The sequence below is a fragment of the Rhinopithecus bieti genome, unplaced genomic scaffold (genome assembly GCF_001698545.2).
Source record: "Rhinopithecus bieti isolate Rb0 unplaced genomic scaffold, ASM169854v2 scaffold_84002, whole genome shotgun sequence".
In the NCBI taxonomy this organism is placed as follows: Eukaryota; Metazoa; Chordata; class Mammalia; order Primates; family Cercopithecidae; genus Rhinopithecus; species Rhinopithecus bieti.
This window is the reverse complement of record NW_016841755.1, coordinates 3,180,163-3,204,390: the sequence shown is the minus strand read 5'-3', so window position 1 is coordinate 3,204,390 and position 24,228 is coordinate 3,180,163. Positions and strand designations below refer to the sequence as shown.

The 24,228-nt window shown below is 49.2% G+C and overlaps 1 protein-coding gene across 4 annotated transcripts in view; it reads left to right on the top strand.

The window, feature by feature from the left end:
• Positions 1 to 8,394: 8,394 nt before the first annotated feature.
• Positions 8,395 to 24,228, top strand: part of MBP (myelin basic protein) — a 157,104-nt gene continuing 141,270 nt past the window's right edge. Inside the window, exon 1 of one of the 4 annotated variants that reach the window (XM_017866100.1) lies at positions 8,395 to 8,571. The gene's annotated coding sequence lies outside the window, so the exon portion shown is untranslated. The remainder of the gene's footprint in view (positions 8,572 to 24,228) is intronic. The other 3 variants (XM_017866102.1, XM_017866099.1, XM_017866101.1) reach the window with 3 other exon arrangements.

Here is a 24,228-nt window from a genome sequence, read left to right as displayed (position 1 = left end):
CCCGTGCTCTCAGAGAGTAATCAGAGTAGTTTACAGTCATTTGCATTCCTTTTAGCTGATAAACTGCGCTTCTCGAGCCAGACTGGGTCACGTGGGGCCTGACCATCACTCGGGTGCTGCACTGAAGCCCTACTGCAGGCCTGCCTGCCAGAGGGATTGACAACGCCGAAGTCAGCAGGAAGGGCGAGGCCCCTGCCTGTGTGGAGCTCACATGCTAATAATGCAAGAGGCTGAGAGTGTGGAGCATAGCCAGTAAATATGCAGGAAGGTGCCAGGTCATATTGTCAGTGCAGTGCAGAGACGACACAGTGATGTGAGACACTGATGAGATGGCTGCTTCCAAATAGGAGGCCAGGATAGGTCTCACTAGGAGAGGATTTTTTTTTTTAATTGTGGTAACATACACATACTATAAAATCAATCATCATAAGCATGTTTAGGTGCACAGCTCAGTGGCATTAGCAATTTCACATCTTCCTGCAGCCATCACCTCCTTCCACCCCCAGAACCCGCTTTGTCTTACAAAAGAGAAACTCTGTGCCTCTTGAAGGAGGAAGGGATTTCTAAGTGGAGGCCCAAATGACTAGAAAAATGGGCTGATGTTGGGGGGCTTGTGGAGAAGAGAAAACAGCTCAGCAGAAACAGGGGAGGCAGAAACACGGGAAGCAAACATGAGACACAGACAGTGTATTAGAGGGGGCTCTGAGGGGCACAGCCAAGCAGGGGAAGGTGGGTGGATTTTATTCTAAAGGCCATGGTATATTAGTCTGTTCTCACGCTGCTAATAAAAACATACCCAAGACTGGGTAATTTATAAAGGAAAGAGCTTTAATGGACTCACGAACTCACAGTTACAGATGGCTGGGGGGCCTCACAGTCATGGCAGAAAACAAAGGAGAAGCAAAGGCAAGTCTTACATGGCAGCAGGCAAGAGAGCTTGTGCTTGGGAACTGCCCTTTATAAAACCATCAGATCTCATAAGACTTATTCACTATCATGAGAACAGTATGGGGGAACCGCCTGTGATTCAATTCTCTTCACCTCGTCCTGGCCTTGACACATGGGGATTTTAACATTCAAGGTGAGATTTGGGTGGGGACACAGCCAAACCATATCACATGGGAAACACTGCAGGACTTCAAGTGAGGGATGTGGTGTGACCAATGCAGGGCTACAGAATCCATCTCTCCACGGTGTGGACTGAAACAGCCACTGCAGCCTGGGGAGCCTCAGGGCAGCTTGGGCGAGGTGAAGAACGGACATGCAGAGAACAAGGAAGTTTGGGGGACAGAGTGACAGGATGTGTCAACAGCTTAGGTACGTGGGGGACAATTCCTAGATTCAGAGCTTGAGCCCTGGATGGTCAGGGAGATCATTCCTGGGGACAACTAGAACACTGGCTCAGAGAAGGCAGAGAGGCAGGGCCAGGAAAGATGGATCTCCATTCTGCCTGGGAGACATGGCTCCTTGGTGAACTGTAGTGTCAGACCTAGGATGTAGTGTCATAGAGAAATTTAACATTAAAAAAAAACTGGAGTAGTGTAGACTGCTTTTCTCCATATAAACCTGATCACACATTATGATACCATCAAGTTAAAAACGGCCGGATGCAGTGACTCATGCCTGTAATCCCAGCACTTTGGGAAGCCAAGGCGAGTGGATCACTTGAAGTCAGGAGTTCGAGACCAACCTGGACAACATGATGAAACCCCATCTCTACTAAAAAAAAAAAAAAAATACAAAAATTAGCCAGGCATGGTAGCACATGCCTGTAGTCCCAGCTACTCAGGAGGCTGTGGCAAGAGAATCACTTAAGCCCAGGAGGTGGAGGTTGCACTGAGCTGAGATCACATCACTGCACTCCTGCCTGGGAGAAAGAGCAAGATCCCATCTCAAAAAAAAAAAAAAAAAAAAAAAAGCTAAAAGTACTGGTTATATCATATAATCCATGCTCAATGAGGCTGTATGTTAATTTGCATTTATTTTAATAACCTATGGCACACATCCTTCTGCAAATAGAGAAGCAAATTTATTTTCCTAACCGAGATGGATTTCTGAAATTTTTGTTTTTGGTTGCCATAAGAACGGTTACATATAAATGTTCAATCCCAGAAACAGTAATAATAAAGATATCCAAAATAACTGAACACCATGCTGGCATCTTTCAATTAGTATTGGATACTTTAATAGATACTACAGCACAAAGCCAAAAAGTGAGTTCGCGTCAGTAAAAACTACTGAGTTTCATTTATCTTGTACAATTTAACCAAAAACTTTAAATACTAAGTCATTCTCCCATAATTCCTGATTACAAAACACACTTGAAAATATTAGTGTGTCCTCAAGGCTTATGATATTTGCTAACTGTCAAATAATCACCTAATCCCATTTCACTTGAGCTATGGAGAAACGAAGTCGCAGAAATATGAAATGCTTTATCCAAGAAGAGACATAAATATATGGCCGGGAGAGACCAATAGGAGGAGCTCGGTCTCCTAACCTTTTTTTTTTTTTTTTTTTGATACGGAGTCTGGTATGCAGCCAGACTGCCTGCTGCCCACGTCGTACTCTCGCCCTTTCTTGCAACAAATCCAGCAAATATTTACCGAGGGCCTCCTGTGTGCCAGGCACTCTTCTAAGTGCTTGAAGTACCTAAGCAATTGTCCCATGCCTGTCCTTGAGGAGCTCACAGTGTAGTTGACACCCTCAGGGAGTCACTACCCTGTGCAGCATGGAGAATCCATGAGCTCCTCTGAAGGCTGCTCGCCGTGAGGACTTCACGGCTCATGCAACAGGCTCCTAAAACAGTGCAGGGAACAAGAGAAGCACCCCTGGGTCTCACTAATGACTATGGGTTTCCCTAGAGCTTTCTCTGCTGGAATCTCCCCCGCCCCACTTCTCTGCTCTCCCCAGAGCCGTCCACATGCCCACCAGCCCACGTCCTCTGATTAGTGCCCTCCTTGATCTCAAACCTCTCCTTCCTCCAGGGCAGCCCTGAAGCTCCTTGGTAGGAGCCTGCTCCAAAAGAGCTTGGCCCCAGCTGATGTCTCCAAACTCCTGTTTGGTCTCTGATGTTCTCTGATGTTCAGTCTCTCTTTGTCACACATTTTGTGCTCCAAAAATCCCCATGGTTCCTCAGCACATCATGCTTCCGAGACTTTGCTGGCTGGTGCTTCCACCTGGCACACCTTCAATGCCCCTCCTGCCCCTCTCCACCTGGCATCTCCCCCAGGACACCTCAAAAGACACCTTCAGGGTCTTCCTGACTTCGGGGCAGGGCTCGTGGGTCACCCTCTGAGTTTTCCAGGTCCCCACAAACTGCTATTGTTGCCACCCTTTGCAACTGGCCTTAACATGACCGCTGGCCCAAACGTCTCTGTGACCAGCTCCTGGGCCCCCAAGGCCCAGTGCCAGGCGTATGTCAGGAGTGTAGCACACATTTGCAAGGCACTAAATGACAAGACTCAGGCCAAGGTCTTCTGGGAAGGAAGCAGCAGATGACACCTGCTCAAGGTGGTTTTGGGTTCTTAGCTGGGGGAGGAAGAACCAGGCACAGGCAGCAGGGGGTGGGTCTCTCCTGCGGGGTGGCCTGATACTGTCCCCTGGGATTTGTGAACCTGGAGGGTGCTAGGAGCCTACAGGTGGGAAGAGGAGGCTGGGTGTTGCCCTGGGCTGTTCTGGGCACAGCTTCAGAGAGGAGGTTTGGATGGTTGGGGCCATGGATGGGAACAAGCAGAGACCCTGACTTCTGACCCCTGACCTCACTCCCCACAATGGCTCCTGTGGCCTTGCCCTGTGGTCCTCCTGAGTCTCCTCTGCTCGCCTTCCTCCCACACCTCGTGTCTTTTGTGGCCGAGTTGCTTGACTTCCACTTTAAAGGCTTTGTAGAGTGAACCTGCGGAGGCCCGTTTTTCCCCCTGGAGGGATTGGCTCTTGTTGCCTGGCCCCGCTGTAACAGAAAGTCACCATCTGGGAGGCTTCACAACAGAAATGTAGCCTCTCAGTCTGGAGGCCAGGAGTGTGAAATCCAGTGTGGCCAGGGCTGTGCTCCTGCCAGGGGCTCTGGGGGAGGGTCCCTCCGTTCCTCTCCCAGCTTCTGCTGCCCCCAGTGTCCCTCAGCTCTGGGATGTACGACTCTCACCTCTGCCTCCGTCTCCACATGGCATCTTCCCTCTGAGTGTCCCCTCTGCTTACAGGACACAGCCACCCACTGGAGTCCCCCAAGGACCTCGTCTCCGCCTGATTACACCAGCAAAGGCTATTTCCAAGCACAGTCACTTTCCCAGGTACTGGGTGGTCAGGACTTTGAGTTCTCTCTTCCGGGACATACTTCAACCCACAACAGTGAACTTTCTCTGTAGAAACAGTTTTTCCACCTTTGAGGACAAACTCCAGAGAAAGGAAGCCTCATACGGGAAGAATGTGGCATTAGGAGCACCAGAGAGGCAGGTCTGGGTCAGAAATGGGAGGTCCCCAAAGCCAGGGCCAAGCCTGCCAGGTTCCCACTCGCCCTGCCTCTGAGCCCCTCTAGGGCCTGTCTCCCTCCCTCAGAGCTGGCTTCTGACCCCACTCCTGCAAGAGGGCTGTTCCATCTTCAGAGCCTTTCCTGGCTCCCTCTGAGGTCTGCCATGGCTCCCATGCACATTCCCACTGTGTACACTCTGGGCTTCCCGTCAACCCTCCCATCCTCTCAGGCTGCTTCCTGGGGCTGGTTGTTAAGATGTCACATTTAATCGCCTTGTTACAGGAGCATCAAACGTAGCACACAGTCTAGCACATACACAACCCCCACCCATCCCGCAGACCTGGCTAAGGCTCTCCTGTCCCTCACTCTATTCTTGCCGGCCCAGCTCCTTCCCAGCTCCTGGGGCCTGGCTAAGGCTCTCCTGTCCCTCACTCTATTCCTGCCGGCCCAGCTCCTTCCCACCTCCTGGGGAGGCTGGCACCCGTTTCACCAGCCCCCGCAGGGAATTCTGTTGACTGGATTGGAAGCTGAGTATTCATTCCTTCCCCGCCGCCCCCCATGTCTTAATCTAACCCTCCATTAAGGACTGCATGTCTGTCCCCACAAAATTCATATGTCAAAGCCACAACCCCCATGGAATGGTATTTGGACATGGGGTCTTTGGAAGATAGTTCAGCTTAGATTGAATCCGTGAGGGTGGCCTCATAATGAAATTAGTGTCTTTGTAAGAAAAAGAGGCCAGAGCTCAGGCTCCTCCCCTTCCTCTTTCTCTCCCTCCACCACCCGACACACAGAAGGAAGGTGCCGTTCATGAACCAAGAAGCAAGCCCTCGCCCAACGCCAAGTCTGCCAGCACCTTCATCTTGGATTTCCAGACTCTGGAGCTGGAATAACGTCTGTTTTTAAGCCACCCAGTCTGTGGTATTTTGTTATAGCAGCTGAGCTGACCAATACACCCTCAAGTGGGAAGCCCCACTGGCTAGATTGTGAATATATATTGCAACAGAGTGAACAGAAGTAACGTCTCAACAGCCAGCACAGAATTCCTCTGAAGTACAACTTGTTTGGAAACAACTGTGATCAACCCCCAGGTGAATGAGGGAGACCTCAATACCTGGGTATCCACCGACGCCTGAGCTGCAGAAAGACAGCATTTAGCCCTGATGTGAGGATGACTGTTACCTCCACACTACAGATGAAGGGAATGAGGCTCAGAGAGGTGTAGACCAGGTCTGAAAATCATATTCAGTCCTGGCTGGGTGTGGGGCTCAGGCCTGTAATCCCAGCACTTTGGGAGGCCGAGGCAGGTGGACCATCTGAGGTCAGCAGTTCCAAAACAGCCTGGCCAACATGGGGAAACCCCGTCTCTATTAAAAATACAAAAATTAGCTGGGCATGGTAGCAGTTGCCTGTAATCCCAGCTACTCGGGAGGCTGAGGCACGAGAATCGCTTGAACCTGGGAGGCGGAGGTTGCAGCGAGCCGACATTGCGCCATTGCACTCCAGCCTGGGGCACAGAATGAGACTCCGTCTGAAAAAAAAAAAAAAAAAAGTTCAGTCCTTTCCTAAGCAAAACATCATAACAAAGATACATCTGTTGATGAGGAAACTAAAGAAAACTCAAAGTTCGTGCAGTCTGAGTTCTGTTGGAAACTATTTAGATTCATTTACTTCCTTTAGCTTGGGTAATTTGGAGTTTAATTCAACTTAACAAAAAATTTATTGAGTTTATTTCATGCACAAAAGATTTTGCTATTTGCTGCCATATGAGATGCCGGATAGATCAAACTTTCTGCTCTCTGGTACCTTGTGAAAGATGCGGGTAACTGCAATGTGATTTTCTTAGAAATGTCAAAGACACAATGAGGCTTTGATGGGTTACTTGTCAAAAGATGCCTTTCAATTTTATTCAGCACAATGAATCTCTGTCACTTTGCTGAGGGCTACATGGACATCTTCATGTGAAAGTTTGTCTCTCGACAGTGAAATGCCAGCCTCTGTTTCTTCCATCCACTGTCCTGAACCTGGGGTCCTTTTTCTAACCAGAAGGGCATGAAAACCCCAAGACAGGACCAACTGATCCAAATGTGAATCCACTGTTTTGTTAAATAGGATTATCTACATGTTTTCTTTGAAGAATCCATGAATTTTTAAAACTGCCTGGCTGCCCATCTGCATGGACACTCTATCCCAACAAAATATGCACAGTGCAATTTTATAAATTTTATAAATACTTTTAAAAGACTTTTAAGTGGAACTTGTGGAGCCTGACATTTGCAGGGCTGACTTTGGCATATGCAGTGTTTCAGGAAACCACTGAAACACCAGCAGCAGGAGTACCAAACAGAAGGCCACGTGCTGCTGCTGTCACTGTGGCCTGAGGGACGCTCTGGAGCCCAGCATACAGGGACATCTGCAGGCAGGAAGGTGACCCCGCCCTGTGGAGTCACTGAGATAAAGCCAAGATGTATTTTGGGGAGGAAAAGCTGTTTCTGATGCTAAAACAGGTATCTAAAACGGGACCCAGTGTTCTAACTTCCCCAGCCTGAGCTTTGAGTGACTTCAGCTGGGACCTGGGTGCACCTGGGTTCGTTGTCACCACCCGTGCTCGTTGTCACCACCTATGCTCCTACGGCAGCTGTCCAACCTCCCACACTCACTCCGCTCATCCTTGACTTAAAGGGAGGTTGGGGGGCAGAAAAATTGGAGAAACACACTATCTTTGGCACCCTTTTCCCTCTTCACCTTCAGCCTCAAAGTCCCAGAACCCTCCTACCCTCTCCGCTTGAAAATCTCTCCTGAGGAAACCACCAGACTGAGTGCTTTTGTGTCGTTGTGGAAGTATTTCTCTTCCAGTTGCCAGCATTTGAACACAGTTGCTAAATCCTCCCGGGCTTTGGGAGAGGCTGGTTTTAGGCCGCAACCCCGACCCCACGACCCCACGCTGAAGTCGGTGTCCCGCCTCCCAGCAGGATAGGGCTCACCCCTCTTCCTCACTGCCTAACAAAGTGTGTGGGTCCCAGGCTGCCTCCGGAAGCTCCAGATCCAGATCTCTGACTGGGGGTGTAGATCAAGAGGAACGCGGGGCCTCATTCAGGGCCTCCCTCAGCCTCCTCCTCTATCACCATTAGGAGGCCGAGAATCCAGGGAAAGATCTCTGACCACTAAATCTGTGTGCAGGTGAGTCACGGCTAAACAGCAGGCTTTTTCTTTTTAACAAGAGAGCCACGAAGACTACGATGTCTCCGGGCTGCGGGACCAGGCTGCTTCCTTGCACCTGCGCGTGTTTTGCTGTCTTTTCCGCGCGCGCTTCCAGCGCCCGTCCTGCAGGAGAAGGTGCGCCCCCAGCTCCCAGCTCCCAGCTCCCAGCTGAGCACCTGCCGGCCGGACGTGGGCCTGGCCTGGGCTCCAGGGGAGGGAGGGCGCGCCTCGGGAGGACCTGCCGGCTCCTTTCGCCTCCAGACCCGGCTGACTTTCCTCCTGCAGGGCCAGGGCCGCGGCAAGTCCGTCCGCAGTTTCTGGGGTTTCCAGCCCCTGAGGACGCGGGGAGATGCGGCCTGGCACTCCTCCCGCGAGGTCGAGGTCGGGGTCGGGGTGGGTTCGCAGGCCAAGCCACGCGGGAAGGGTCGACGAGCCGCAGTTCGGAGCCCAGTTCGGCAGCGGGCGAGGCTCCAGGCCGCCCCTCTGAGGTCTGACCCTGCGCGTGGGCCCCGTGCGCCCCCCGAGTTCCGCGTGGGCAGAGCGGGCCCCGGGGTCCTCCGAGCTCCCGGGGCGGCTCCGGCGGTCGCGTCCAGGTGGGGCGGGCCCGGCGGGATCGGCCTGTGTTTACCTGGCTCGCAGGAAGCCCGGGGAGGCGGGGCCGGGGAGCGGGGTGCGCGCCCGTCCCTCCGAGCCGCCGCCGTCAGTCACCGCCGCCGCGCGCCAGAGAGAAGCAGCCTCCAGCCCCGGCGGCCCCGGTCTCCCGACCCCGGAAGGCGGCGCAGGCTGCCTTGGGACCCCGCGCGTCGGCGCTTGAAGCGGAGACGAGCCCGCCCGGGCCGAGCAGGGGGAGCAGGGCCTTGGACCCCGCGGCGACCCTCGGCCTCGGAGCAGCGAGCGCAGCGCCGGTGGGTGACCCTCAGGGACGGGCGGGCGGCTCTGCCGCCTTTGTCTCTGTGCCCCTCCGAGTGGGGACCGCGGAGACCTGGGCGGGACCCCAGACCCAAGCCCCGCGGGAGCCTGGGACGCAAGATCTGGGACAGGAGCTGTCCCGACGCCCGGACTCAGAGTCCCTCTCTTGGCTGGGGACGCGCAGGGGGAACCTGGGCAGCGGCGCAGGTGGCCGGGCAGGTGGCAGCCGGCGTCCTCCCTGACCCGAACCCACGTCCTCGCCCCCGATCCCCACTGCGAGGGGGTGGGCGCGGGTGTATACGCGGGTTTACAGCGCCGGGGCCGGACCCTGACAGTTGTCCAGGGGTGGTCTCCAGCCAGGCCCGGCGGTCCCAGGGTCGCTGAAACCGCTCGGCCTCGGGCCGTGGGGCTGAAGGGAGGAGTCTAGGGTGGGAGGGACGGCGGTCAAACGCGGCCACTCTGGGCGGGTGCGGAGAGGGTGCTGGCGGCCAGGGCGGGCTGGAGGGTCCTCCCGACTCGCGGCGCCTGCTAATCACACCCCGGGGGCCCCGCGCGCGATCGCGCCCCTGCCCCTGCCCCCGGGGCGAAGCGCAGTCTCCCTCTGAGCTCCAAGGGCGGCCACGAGAGCCTGGGTCCGGGCTTCCGCCTTCGCAGGGCCTGTCTCGGGCTCCTCGGCCGGACCGGTCGCTGCGCCCACCTGAGCCCACGTGCGCCGCCTGCAGCCGCCCGCCGGCCCGCCCGGGTCTTCCCTGCAGCCCCTCCCGGGCCCCACTGTCTGTCCTGGGCCGGGTGCGTCCGGTTTCGGTGGCCCCGAGGCCGGCGTGTGTGGCCTGCGGTCATTTGCCGCCACACTACATTTTCCAGGGTGCGGGGGCAGCGGCTTGTGTCCCTTCGCGTCCACCGGAGCCCCCGGTTTTGGAAGGTGGAGGGGGCTTAGGCTCAAGCATCTTTGGGGACCCCAGTGCGACTCTGGCTGGAAACAGGCGCGTTCTGGTTCCTTGTTCCGTTTTCCAATCGCAACAACATGAGAATCAACAAGTGCTCGGTTTCTCTGCGCCAGGGTGAGGGGCGCCTAGGCTCGCTGGGGGCTGGGCGGATGGTGGGGGGGCCGTAGACTTCGTTCCGGCGAGGCCTCTGCCTGGTCTGACCACAGAACGTCCCGCCTGGAAAGAGTTTTTCAGAGGAAGGAAACGTCAGGGAACATCCAATGTGTGTTTTGGACATTTTATCTGGCGAAGCTCCGGGGAACGGGTTAAGGACGGTCACCCTCAAGTCAGGGACCCATATGGATTGAGCAGGGTCCTGCCCGGAGCTCCCTGGCGGCCACCTCCAGTGATGGGCACCTCCTTAGCGTTTGGGGCTGGGGCTGTGGATACAGCCGAGAGCCAGGAACCCAGCTGCCCTTCAGTAGAGAAGGCCAGGGGAGAGGGCACCGCGGCAGAGGGGTGTGTGTGTGTGTGTGTGTGTGTGTGTGTGTGTGTGTGTGTGTGTGTGTCTTTTGTTTTTTAGGGTTTTGTAGGGGAAAGGGCACCGCAGCAGAGGGGTGTGTGTGTCTTTTGTTTTTTAGGCTTTTGTTTTGTTTTTTTGTGAAATCTGAGGGGAAAGAACCCAGTATAAAATTGTTGTAAATGCTGGAGTAACTCCCAGGGAGTGAACTGTTCTGAAACAACCACTTCTGCTAACTCCGGGTTAAACAAAGCTATTTTGTTCAATCCTCTTTGAAAATCCTCCAGAAGTGTCACAATTCTGCCCAGAGATAAGAAAGTGTAAGACGCGTCGCTTGTTTTACACCTGGTAGCTCATGGTTCCTCCATGATTTGAGACATGGGGTTTGAGTTTGGTCAGTGGCGGTCCTAGCTGTGTGCACTGATTAAAGGTAGCCCCCAAATGCTGGAAAAAAAAAAAAAAAAAGACCAAACTTTCTTGTGGTGTTTCTAGTTCTGCCTGAATTTGTCAATGTTAATTGTAAGTTATTTTGTTTGACTTTTAATCCTCCTCCAAGTTCTTTAAAAATATGACATGCTTAAGATTAGCAGCTGCCTCTGTGCCTTTTCTGTCCCCAGCGAGTGTTTATCGACCACTTGCACATTGCCAGACTCTCGAGAGCGGTTTGTCACCTCGGATAACAGTCGGGACGGCCCTAGGATGCCCTCATTGGATGTCACCATCCTATTCATATCTTCATTTTTTACTGATGAGGAAACAAAGCTCAGAGAGGTTAAGTTATTCTAAGGGCACATGAGAAGAGGCAGGATTCAGTCCAGGGAGTCTGCACCAGTGCCTAACTGCTGCTCTGCACCGCCATGGTGAAAAGGATGGCTTGCAAAGGTGTTCCTCGTTCTTCCTTTTAAAATCCACCCCTAATGATGAGTGAGTGTACCCAGAGATGTCCCACACACGTTTCCCTTCAAGAATGATTTGACCATAAGGCCACTGGCATCCGTCTTTGTTCATCATCCTCTCCTTAGCTTTCTTAGTTGTCAGTAAAAAAGAAAAAATATTCTAATTACTCCTTTTCTTTTTTTTTGATAGAGTCTTGCTCTGTCGCCCAGGCTGGAGTGTAGTGGTGCAATCTCGGCTCACTGCAACCTCCACCTCCTGGGTCCAAGAGATTCTCCTGCCTCAGCCTCCCCAGTAGCTGGGACTACAGGGGCACACCACCATGCCTGGCTCATTCCCAGTAGCTGGGACTACAGGGGCACACCACCATGCCTGGCTCATTTTTGGGGTTTTTTGTTTGTTTGTTTTTGTTTTTGTTTTAGTAGAGATGGGGCCTCACCATGTTTGCCAGGCTGGTCTCAAACTCCTGATCTCAAGTGATTCGCCCACCTCGGCCTCCCAAAGTGCTAGGATTACAGGCATGAGCCACCATGCCTGGCCTCTAATTACTCTTGGGATAATTTTAAATAAGTGGCCATTAAGTAGTAAGACACTTCTCTTGGCCCATTGGAACCCCCGAAGGAAGCTCTGGAGCTGTGTAAGGGAAGAGTGCTCTCACCCCACAGGCCCTGATGCCAGCTGAGCAGAAATGCCAGGCGAGCCGCTGGAATCGTCTCCAGAGGAGATTTTAAATCTCTGTCAAAACCTGTAGTGGACAGGCTTCATCCAGAGAAACAGAAGCAGGTGGAGATACATATTAGAGACTAGTGGCAAGGAATTGCTTATGCAGAGGTGGGCTGGCCAGGTTTGTGGGACATCCGTAGGACAGGCCAGCCAGAAGGGCAGCTGATCTTTCCGGCCGGCTGAAGCTGCCTTCCACAGCAACGTCTCGCGCAGCGCCAGTGACAACCATGAAAGCATGTTCCCAAGCTATTAGCAATGTCTCAGACTCAATAGCCATTAAAGCGCCAAAATGTCATTCTGAATGTTCTTTTGTTCTGGACTCTGTGAACAGCACTGCATTGGTCGGAGTCACCATTGTGAAAAGTAGGTGGATGTCTAAAAGATGAGGAGACACAGACCTCTGTGAGGCCAGGATCTAGACTACAGAAACAGTTCTAAAATGTAATCTGAAACAAGCCACTCAAGGGTAAAACAGGAGAGACTAAAGAGAAAACCCAAATGCACTAATAAAATATGAAAAGGACTTTAACCCTCTGGAAATCAGGGAATTCGAAACTAAGATGTCAAAAGGTTTTTTTTTTACCTTTTACTGTACTGGAAAAATTTAAATTGTGACTATACCAAATATTAGAGAAAGTGCAGAAAAATTAGACCTCACGTGAGTTCGAGTAGAATGTAATTAGGAACAAAGATGTTAGAGAATGATGTAGAAAAACTGAAGATGGGTGTATCCTAAGATCTGACAATTCCACTTCTAGGTATCTCCTCTAGGGAAAACCTGGTCTGTGTGCATAAGACACACACAGTGGATATTCACCGAAGCAATATAGTAAAACCCTGTTTTGGGATCATTGTAGATTCACATGCAATTCCCTTCACCAGTTTCCCCCAACAATAATATCTTAAAAACCATAGTACAATGCCACAACTAGAAAATGAACATTGATACAACCCAGTAACTTTGTTCAGATTTCAGAGTCCACCAGTTTACATGTACTCATTTTATAGACTGCTGTGTGTGTGTGTGCGTGTGTGCGTGTGTGCGTGTGTGCGTGTGTGCTGTGCACGCGTGCTTAGTTCTGTGTAATTTTATCACCCGTGTAGAACCATGTGACCACCAACACGTCAGAAGACAGGACAGTTTCATCACAAGATCCTTAATGCTACCCTTTATAGCCAAGCTGACTTCCTCCTTCCCCCTCCCTAAGGCTGGCAACCACAGTATGGTTCCCATTTTCTATAATCTTGTCGCTTTAAGAATGCTCTATAAATGGAATCATACACTATGCAACCTTTCGAGACGGAATTTTTCCCCTAAACACAATTCCCTTGAGACCCATCCAGGTTGGCAAGCATGTCCATAGGTGTTTCTTTTTAATTACTTAGTGGTGTTCCCCCATCTGGATGAACCATGGTGTGTTCAACCGATCACCCAGGAAGGGCACTTGGATTCTTTCCAGGTTTTGATTATTGCAAACAGAGCTGCTGTGAACATTCATGGACAGGTTTTTGTGTGAGCATAGTTTTCATTTCTCTGGGATAAATGCCCAGGAGTGCAACTGCTGAGTCATATGGGTAGCACATGTCTAATTTTGTAAGAAACTGCTAACTCTTCTCCAGAATGGCTACACCATTTTGCATTCCCACCGACGGTGTGTGAGTGATTCAGGACCTTCCCAGCCTGGGCAGCATTTGGTATTGCCACTATTTTTTTCTTTTTAATTTTAGCTGTTCTAGTAAATGTGTAATGGTATCTCCTGGTGGTTTAATTTGCATTGCCGTGATGGCTAATGACATCAAGACATTTTTATGTACTTATGGCCATCTGTGTATCCTCCTTAGTGAAAAGTCTGTTCATGTCTTTTGCCCACTTTTTAATTGGATTGTTTGCTTTTAACAACTAAGTTTTCATAATTCTTTATATTATTTTCTAGATACTGGCCTTACCACTCTGTGATTATTTTCTACCAGTTTATCTTGTTTTTTCACCCTCTTCACAGAGTCTTTTGCAGAAAGTTTTACAGTTTGTTGCATTCAAGTTTATTAATTTTACCTTTTTTGGATTTTGATTTTTGGTGTGAAGTCTAAGTCTTCACCTAGCCTGAGGTTCCCTACAAATTTTGTAGTTTCACATCTTACACTTAAGTCTATTTTCCATTTTGAGTTAATTTTTACATGAGGTGTGAGGTTTACGTTGAGGCTTATTTGTTTTGGTTTGGTTTGGGTTTTGCCAATGAATGTCCAGTGGCTCCGGGATTCTTTGTTGAAAAGATGATCCTTCTTCCATTAACTTGCTTTTGCACCTTTGTTAAAAATCGTTTCCACTTATTGCTGTGGGTCTATTTCTGGGGTCTCTATTCTGTTCCATTAGTCTCTATGTCTGTCTCTCTGCCAACAGCACACTGTCTCGATTATTGTAGTTGCATAGTCAACTTTAATCAGGTGGAGTGACTTCCTCCCACTTTATTCTTCTTTATAAAAATTATGTTAGCTATTGTAGGTTCTGGGCCTTTCCATATGAATTTTAGAATAGCTCGTTTATGGATACAAAAACCTTGCTGGAATTTTGATAGGAATTTCTCCAAACGTATAGATGAGTTTAGGGAGAATTAACAGTTTTACTGTGTTGAGTTTTCTAATCCATGATCACAGGTTTTCTTTCTATGGGTAATTAGGTCTTCTTTAACTTCTTTCATCAAATGTTTTATAATTTTCAGTGCACAGATTCTGAATCTGAAGTTTTTTACAGTGTACATAAGTGTTTTCTTTTCTTTGGGGCATTTCTAAATGGTATTGTGTTTTAACTTCAGTTTCCACGTTTATTGTGGACTATGTAGAACTGTGAGTAATTTTTACATGTCAATCTGTCTTCTGCCACCTACTGAGCTGCCTTATTAGATCTAGGAGGATTTTTTTGGTAGATTTCTTGGGATTGTCTATGTAGACCATCGTGTTATCTGCAAATCGGATAGTTTATTTCTTCTTTCCAATTTATATCCTTTTTATTTCTTTTTCTTATTGTACTGGTTAGAATGTCCAGTGCTATATTCAATAAGAGTTGCAAGAACTTGCCTTATTCTGATCTAAAGGGTAAAGCACTGAGTTTTTACCACTAATTATGGTATAGCTATAGGATTTTTATGGATGTTCCGTATCAAGTCGATAGTCCATGTCTATTCATGAGTGTGTGTTGTATTTTGTCAAATGTCTTTTCTGGGACAATTTATATGTTCATGAGATTTTTTTCTTTGACTTCATGGTATGATGGATAGTATTGATTGACTGAGTCTCTAATGCTGACCCACCCTTGAGTGTCTGGTATATATGCCACGTGGCCATGTATATAATTTTTTATATGTTGCTAGATTCACTTTACTAATATTTTGTTGAGGACTTTTGCCTATAAGTATTTGTGAGATATTGATCTGTAGTTCTCATTTTTCATATAGTCTTTGCTAGTTTCAGTATCAGGATAACTGGCCTTATCAAATGAGTTAGAAAGTGTTTCTACTTGTTCTAACTTTTGGAAGAGATTGTATAAAATTGCCATAAATTTCTCCTTAACTGTTTTAGTAGAAATTTCCAGTGAAATCATGTGGGCCTGGGGATTTCTTTCTTGGGTATTTCCTTCCTTCTACTTTCTTTGTATATATTTAGCTCTTTTTAGTTTCTTGAATTAGATCTTAAGATTATTGATTTGAGACTTTTCCTGTTTTCTAATATAAGTATTTCAGGCTATGAATTTCCTCTCAGCACTTCTGAAGTAGGTGTACATATTTTGTCGAGTAAAAGTTTTGATACAAAGAAAAGGAGGGAAACACACTAATTCCCCATGAGTAAGGCTATAGATTTATACTGTGATCTACTATGACAATTAAAATGAACTACCCAGACTTTGTGTATCAACATGGACAAAATTCTAAATAACAGTGTGGAATGGAAACCAGCAAACTTCAAATGAGTACATATAGTATTATTCTACTTACTTAAAATTTTCAGATACGCAAAAGAACACTACATGTGGTCATGATTACATGGTATTATATGACATATAGGAGCCATGCCAAGTAACGTTATCTTCTAACCTCGGGGAGGGGAGAGGATTGGCTGTCTCTGTATGGTTTTCTTTCTTAAAAATATTTTGAGGTTTTATACAAATAACAGAATGTGTTACGTTTTTTGATGAAAAGGATAAACCAGTTGTCTTGTAGATTATTACCTCTGCTTTTTAATATGTTTGAACTAATTAGTAATTTATATTAGCAATAAATAAACTGATGTAAAGTTTGGGGGGAGATGACACCAGTGATAATGAAGCGTTAGAGAAGAAGATTAGACGTCCTCACAAAGGAATCTGAAAGTAGGTGTGGAGGTGAAATTACTGAAATTTGGTAAGAGCACGACAGTGACAAGGAAGGCGAAGGAGAGGAAGAAGAGAGAGCAGGCGAGACAGTCTCTCCCTCCTCCTCGTCATGTGTTCAAGTAGTATACGTGCAGGAAGGGAGGATAAAGAGATTGATCTAGAAAGGGAAGCATGCAGAGATGGGCGGGAGCCAGGACCTCAGAGGAGTGGGCTGGATTTAGCACGAGCCTGGGGATTAACTGGGTGTTTGCAACCTCACTCTTGAGCCGATGACTTGAAGAAGAACCATGAGAATCTAGCTAAATCTGAAAAGATTTAAGGAACAAAATTTTTGTGGGGATCCAGCCCTTTTTCCTTCTTGCCTGTCAGGATTTATAATGAGCGGGGCCTCCAAGAGAAGTCTAGTATGATTCAGACAGAGGCCAGCAAGCCGGGGCCCCGCTTCCTGTCACTCTGCAGGCGACCTGGCTTAGAAACTCTGCAGGTGCAGCGTGGCTGCCCACTCAACAGCCTCAGGAAGTCCCCAAAGCTCTATCTCCTATCTCCGGTGGGTGGGCTCTCCGCCATTGGCCCCGAGGGAGCCTCTGCTCCTTTCCTCTCCTGTCCCCTCTGAATTCATCTGAGAAGGCACCCAGGCCAGTGTGGCCCCAGCTGCCCGGTGTCCAACCCCATTTCCAGGGGTGCAGCTGGGGAAGGTGGTGCAGGCAGCGACCACAGCAGCTATTGAGCCCCAAGAAAGGAGTCCAGCACAGGGGCGGGGTGGGGAGGCATGGTGGCCAGAAGAGTTATTCTAGTGATTTATGTTTACATCAATTCACTTTCTTTAAGAGTAAAGGGATTAGCATTCAGCTTACCAATTTTCCAAAGGTCAAGAAAGAAAATGAAGTTTTATTCATAGTAAGTGATTAACCAATTTACCTGTTTAATTTTACATTGGCGACCACATATAAAATATATAAAAGGCAATTAATAAAGAGGAGATAGAACATGGAAAGAAAGGACCCAGAGGCAGAGATGAGGGGAGGCAGGAGGCTGGAGAAAGGGAGGTTTCTCAGGGGCTCAGGGAACTGCTGGTGTTGCGGCCCTGCCTTTGGGGCCTCTGGTGACATGGGATGGTCCCAGAGAGCCCTGCTCCTTCCAGGTAGGAAGGTACGCCATGCTGCCCTGCAGGCAAGAGCAAAATGCCCCGTGCTGGGAAGGGATGGAGCTCAGGGGCAGCTCTACCCGCAGACTCCATGCAGGTGCCCTAGGCTGCTTCCTGGCTGACCACCAACCCGGAGAGACAGAGAAAGGCTCCACTCAGATCTGCTTTTCACCTGGAGCCTGATTAAGAAACTTAAAGCTCCAGAGGTCAACACATGCTGAAAACAAAACGAAGCTACCTGGATCAGTTTAGAGTCCTGGCAGGGACGGAATTGGCTTGGTGGCTGGACGCCCAACTCCTAAGCCAAGCATCTGCTGCGGCCCCTGACCTGCTCACTAGGGGAGGGGACAAGCTGGCTCATGTGGTCTTCACCCGCCTGCACACATTACACTGAGAATTCGAATTAAATGCAGAGTCCTAGGCCTACCCTGGTATACCACCCCACAGTCTTGGGGACGGGCCCAGGAATACTTATTTTAATGAGCTCCCCGTCAACTCAGGATCGCTGCTGTAAGTGAAGGAAGGCAACAGACGGTGCCTCGGTGTTTCCAGGTCGACACGGCTCATCTGAATAGACACACACAAGCTCTCAAATGTGTACTTTCGTGTGACCAGGGAGTCCTTCATGTTTCGCTGATACATTGAATTTGCATTAGAAAGAATAACTAATTGATACTAAAGCTTTTGTTGACAGTTTATTTGCATCATGTATTTTGATACATTCTCCATACATAGAGAATAACATTTTATATCCTGCATGAGTCTTCATCTGATGTGGAATGTTTACGGATACTCATTTTCTTCATCTTTCTTGAACAGTTGAAAGCTAACATGTTTGCTAAACTTGCTATCAAAGCAAAAAATTATAGAACTATGTTGCAGGCTCCTCACATACAGCAAATGTACCATTACTTTTAAAATTCCTTGGTGTCTACTCTGTACAAAATACCATGCTGTCCATTTCAGGTACATTAAGAGAAAGCAGATGTCGTTCTCGCCCTCCAAGTGCTCATAATTTTGTTAGGAAACTTAGAAGTTCCCAAGTAATTTCCCAAGGCAAAATAATTGCCCAATACCCTGCCATGTATACAAAATGCCGCAGTTTCTAAAGAAGGGGTTGCACCTAGTGGAGGAGTAGAGTAGACTGGATGAAGATGACTAGAACTGGCAGAATTATGCTGAATGGAAAATATACTAGCCGGGCATGGTGGCTCACTCCTGTAATCCCAGCATTTTGGGAGGCCAAGGCGGGTGAATCGCTTGAGGTCAGGAGTTCGACACCAGCCTGACCAACATGGTGAAACCCCATCTCTACTAAAATACAAAATTAGCCAGGCGTGGTGGTGGGCAGCTATAATCCCAGCTACTTGGGAGGCTGAGGCAGGAAAACTGCTCAAACCTGGGAGGTGGAGGTTGCAGTGAGCCTAGATTGCGCTACTGCACTCCAGCCTGGGTGACAGAGCAAGATTCCGTCTCATTAAAGAAAGAAAGAAAGAAAGAAGGAAGGAAGGAAGGAAGGAAGGAAGGAAGGAAGGAAGGAAGGAGGGGAAGGAAGGAAAGAAAGAAAGGAAAGAAAGAAAGAAAGGAAAGAAAGGAAAGAAAGAAAGGAAAGAAAGAAAGGAAAGAAAGAAAGGAAGAAAGGAAGGAAGGAAGGAAGGAAAGAAAGAAAAGAAAGAAAGAAAGAAAAAAAAAAGAAAGAGAAAGAAAGAAAGAAAGAAAGAAAGAAAGAAAGAAAAAGAAAATATACTGTAACGTTTTGGTATCTTCTATGCCGCAGTTCACTTCCCACTTGGCCTCCACTGTCCCGGGAGCTGCCTGAGCTTCTCCCAGCTTGCCTGTCTGGGAGACTTCTTGGGACTCTAGCTGAGATTGAGCTGGGATTCCCAACTCATCACTGGCATAGGCCACTCCTTTCTGGAGTCGCCTCCTTGCCCTTGTTTCTCAGCTGTCTCCTTCCTTGCACAGCTTCCAAAAACGATGGCTGTGTCTTCTCCAGTTTTGATAGTGTTTTGTTTATAAGGGTCTTAAATGCTACATTGCAAACTTCTGTTCTGGAAAACTGTTAAAATATGTGTTAGCCCCCACTGATGTCTACCATAGTGCACAGTCCCTGATACTTGTTGCATAAACTGAGAGGTGGATTCTGCCAGTTCCACTAATCATCATCCAACTGATCCACAGCAAAAGCCTATTATTTTCCAGAAGTCGTGTGTCTAAATCTGTTCTCCACCCATCAGAAGCTAAAGACCTGGCATGATTTATTCAGCTTAAATTGTTGCTTGAAATTACCAGATAAATTAACTCAGTAATTTGACCAAAACAAAAACAAAAACAAAAAGGACTCTCACATATTTTAGGAGCCAGGTTTCTCTTACTTACGTGGGTTTGTGGCCGGCAGTGTGTTCTGGTTGTTTTTATTCTGGTTCTTTCGGCTATCTGAAAATGTAACAACCTTGGGATAGCTTGAGAGCGAGATAGATGAAGTGCGAACACCGGCTACAGTTGTCTTTCCAGAAACACAAAGAGGATCCATTGTATTTCAGAAACAGGCATAGCGCGTCTGTGGACAGCCTCAATATATCATTTTAGATTGCCATATGAAAGGTGTTGTGATTTTACAAGGGAGATGATGATTCTTTTATTCTGTCATTATTTTCATATGTCAAGACATATTTGAAGAGAGGAGGATTTAAGCAAGATATTAAAAGCTCGCCTTATTCATTTCAGACTAGTGATTGAAAATTGGTGTATGCGGGGTAGGAGAACTCAGAAGAGCTGAGGCCTGGCAACAGCCTTCCTAAACATGCATGTTTAAATGTATGTGAAATGTCAGGGTTAAAGCCTCATAGGAAAGAGTGCTAGTACTAAGACAGCTAGATAAGCANTTTTTTTTTTTTTTTTTGAGAAAGAGTCTCCCTCTGTTACCCAGTCTGGAGTACAGTGGTATGATCATGGCTCGCTGACCCCTCAATCTCTGGGGCTCAAACGACCTCCCACCTCAATCTCCCCAAGTAGCTGGGGCCACAGACAGGTACACACTGCCACACCAGGCTAATTTTTTTAATTTTATTTTTTGTGGAGACAAGGTCTCTCCATGTTGCCCCAGCTTGTCTCGAACACCTGGGTTACTCCCACTTGGTCTCCCAAAGTGCTGCGATTACAGGCGTGAGCCACTGTGCCCACCTTCAGTTTTAATGGGAGGTACATTAAAACATGGATTACATTTCACACAATTTCAAAAACAAACAAAACAACTAGATTTGCTCAAGAAGATAGAAGAGGTCCCAGCGGTATTTTTGTATGACTTGATCCTCACGGAGTCCTAAATCTTGTAGATTCAACTTCGTTTGTTTTTACAACATGTGTAGAAGAGGAATTTGAAAAATTTACCCTGATTCCACCCACAGAGGTTTATTCCTGACCTCTTTCGATGGAATGACGCTTAATTACTATGACACCTGTGCTCAGAGGACAGCTCCGAAGGTCAGTAACGTGGTTTTCCAGATCCCAATATTTCCCCATCCTTTTCTTGGGTGAACTTTTCTCGCCACTGTCTCTGGAATTTTCTGCTGTTGGTGTGATAGACCTTGTGACTAACAATGTGTTTTGTAAAACAGTCTGGAGGCCCAGAGAAAGCCAGATATAAAAACTGGCAGAAGCCAGGCAGAGAGCATTCATTCGTTCATCATTCATTCATTCCTTCAAGCAGGCCTAGCTCGGGCCCAAATCAGTGCCTGGGGGGCTTCCTGAAAGGAAGAAAAACAGCCCACGCTGAGGTCCTTGTCCTGGGTCAGTGCAGGTCTGAATGCCTGAGTGCCTCTGGGCATCACAGCCCCACTTCACAGCTGCCGCTCTGCGGCCTCCCAGGTGTGTGCAGCATGTCTGAGGTCACCTGGCCGTGACGGTCACAGCTGCACCAGATGCTGTGGGGGCTGACCTGATTTTAGAGGTTTCTGTTTTACCAGGGTTGGGAGGAAGCCTACAGGAGCGTGTGTTCCCTGCATGAGGACTTTGAGACCCGTAATGGATTCACAGAAGAATGCTTGCACCAAGCGAGCGCGAACCCTTTAGCATACCTCACCCGAGACAAGGTGGGATTCGTGCTTCGTGGGCTGAGCACAGCTGTGCTCTTCCTGGATTGCAGGTCCTGCTCTGTCTCTGGAGACACTGGGGATCTGCCCTGGAGGAGGGTCACCTGGGGTGGCCTGGGCCACTGCGGCTGCTCCCACTGCGCCCAGGCCTCTCCCATGCCCACCCCAGGGCCCTCTGTCTCCTGGGGGCCTCGCCTCTGAATCTTCAGCCTGGAGCTCAGGGAAGGCAGCTGGGCCCACAGCCATGGCCACCGCGACTTTCTCCGCGCCCCTTCGTCCCCAGCACCCCAGCTTTGGTGCCAAGCCCCATTTCCTCAGGTGGCTCACCCACACTTCCCTTGGGGTGTCCCTTATTCCTCCAGAATCAAGGCTTCGGTTCTCTGGGAGAAGCCTTCTTTCCTGGCTCCTACGCTCAGCTCCCTGGGGCTCACCAGGTGGTCTCTTCTCCAGACGCACATGGAGGGTGCTGAGCTGTGTGGGCGCGGCTTGGGGTAAGAGGGAAGAGCCAGCACTTCCCTTGCTGTTCTCTCATCCACTTGACAGGCGTTTGTCAAGCACTTGCTGTGTGCTACTGTGTGCCTACTGTGTGCTGTGTGCCTGCTGGGTGTTGTGTGCCTACTGTGTGCCATGTACCTGCCATGTACCATGTGCCTGCCATGTGCTGTGGACTGCGCCAGGTCCTGGGGACACCATGGTGATAAGACAGAGACCCGGCTGGGCTTGCTGTCCTGTGGCGAGGGTGGTGATGCAGTACACGTGGGGACGGGGAAGCAGAACGCCCGGGCAGTGACACAGTGGCTCTTCTCAGCACCTCACAGGGTCCTGGTGGCTTCCAGGACACCTCAGGCCCTCTCCTGAGGCTTCCAGGTCCCCGAGCCCCTGCCTGTTCTGGGTTGGGGCAAGTGACACCTCCACCACCCAGCTCCAAGCCATGGCTGCCCCAGCTCCAGCTCAGGGACCTGTGGGACCAACTGTGGCCTTCACTTTCCCCTGTCAGCTGCTCTCGCGGAGGGTGCAAGGGAAAGTGTGTCTGCTGGGCAGTGTCCGGCTACCGCAGCCAAGGGTGGTGGGAGTCTGTCCTTCCAGCACCCTGGGACAGCAGGAAGGAGCACCATGTGTGGTAGTGTGTGTGCACATGGGTGTGTGCTGTGTTGTGACTGTGTGTGGTGTGTGTGAAGTGTCTGTGGCGTGTGTGTGGTGTGTGTATGTGGTGTGTGTATAGTGTGGGGGGGTGTGGAGTATGTGTGGAGTGTGTGCGTGTGTGTGGTGTGTGTGTGGTATGTGTGAAGTGTCTGTGGTGTCTGTGGAGCGTGTGTGTGGTGTCTGGAGTGTGTGTGTGGTGTCTGGAGCGTGTGTGTGGAGTGTGTGCGTGTATGTGGTGTCTGTGGAGGGTGTGTGTGGTGTGCGTATAGTGTGTGTTGGGGAGGCGTGTAATGTGTGTGGTGTGTATGTGGCATCTGGAGTGTGTGCGTGTGTGTGGTGTGTGTATGTGGTGTGTGTATAGTGTGGGGGGGTGTGGAGTATGTGTGGAGTGTGTGCGTGTGTGTGGTGTGTGTGTGGTGTCTGGAGCATGTGTGTGGTGTCTGGAGTGTGTGTGTGGTGTCTGGAGCATGTGTGTGGTGTCTGGAGCGTGTGTGTGGTGTCTGGAGTGTGTGTGTGGTGTGTGTGGAGCGTGTGTGTGGTGTCTGTGGAGTGTGTGTGTGGTATGCATATAGTGTGTGTGGGGGTGTGGAGTGTGTGTATGCCATCTGGAGTGTGTGCGTGTGTGTGGTGTGTGTGCGTGTGTGGTGTGTGTGGTGTGTGTGTAGTGTGTGTTGGGGAGGCGTGTGATGTGTGTGGTGTGTATGTGGCATCTGGAGTGTGTGCGTGTGTGTGGGGTGTGTGTGTGTGTGTTGTGTTATAGTCTGTGGAGTGTGTGTGGTGTGTGTGTGGTGTCTGTGGAGTGTGTGTGTGGGTGTGGGGGGTAGCCTGTGTGTTGGAATCCAGCTTTCTGCCCTGTCTCTGTCTATGAACCCTGCTGCCGCGCACAGGGCCGACTCTCACACAGGAGATTTCCTGCATCTGGTCTTGGACTTGGCCTCCAGTGGAAAGAATCCAGGCCAGCAGCTCACAGATCATGGTCGACTGTGCTAAAACCTGAACAGGCCTGTCCTGTGCCAACTGAGGGGTGCAAAGCCCCCAGAATCCAGCCCATGTTTTAAGGGTGGTGGGTGGAGCTCAGAGAGACCAAGCAGTCTGGCTGAGGCCAACCCACCCTAAGGGAGGGACAGGGTAGGACACAGGCATCCGGCTCCTAAACCCACTGTCCCCCATCCCACCCCAACCCACTCTCCCCCAACCCACTCTCCCCATCGCACTGTTCCCCATCCCACCCCAACCCACTCCCACATCCCACCTCAACCCACTGACCCCCATCCCACTCCAGTCCGCTGTTCAGAGGTTCTGTGCAGTCTCAGGATGTTACCTACCTCATTCAAAATCTGAGATCAGGGCCAACTAGGAAATTACCCATCCGTAGATACTGGAATTCTGGAGAAGTATCAATAGTTCAGACACTTTATTATAATTTCAGGACCGTCACTATCAGGCAAGCCATGAAACTGTGAATATGTTCTGCCAATGTGTTTGCATCTTTCAAACCCTGTTCTTGAAGACCCCTTGTGAAAAGCCTTCCTGGATAATCCTGATTTTGATGTAAGCATAAAATTAAAAGGCCTCTACCTAGGAATAATAAATCATCACCTTTTGAAAGGATACTGGTCTTTTTAGGCCCAAAAATATCATGTAGAAAGTTAGTGTCATGCAGAAAACACTTGAAAAGTTCAAGTTCAAAATGCAAGCTCAGTGGCAGTCTTATGTTCGTAACATATACTGTGCATGCTAGGTGTTTATTATTGAATCATTCATTTAAATGCCATTTTTAATAACAGAGTTTTAAAAGATACTTAATGACAAATTCCTATAGCACTTCATAATTTATTGTTGCTCTGTG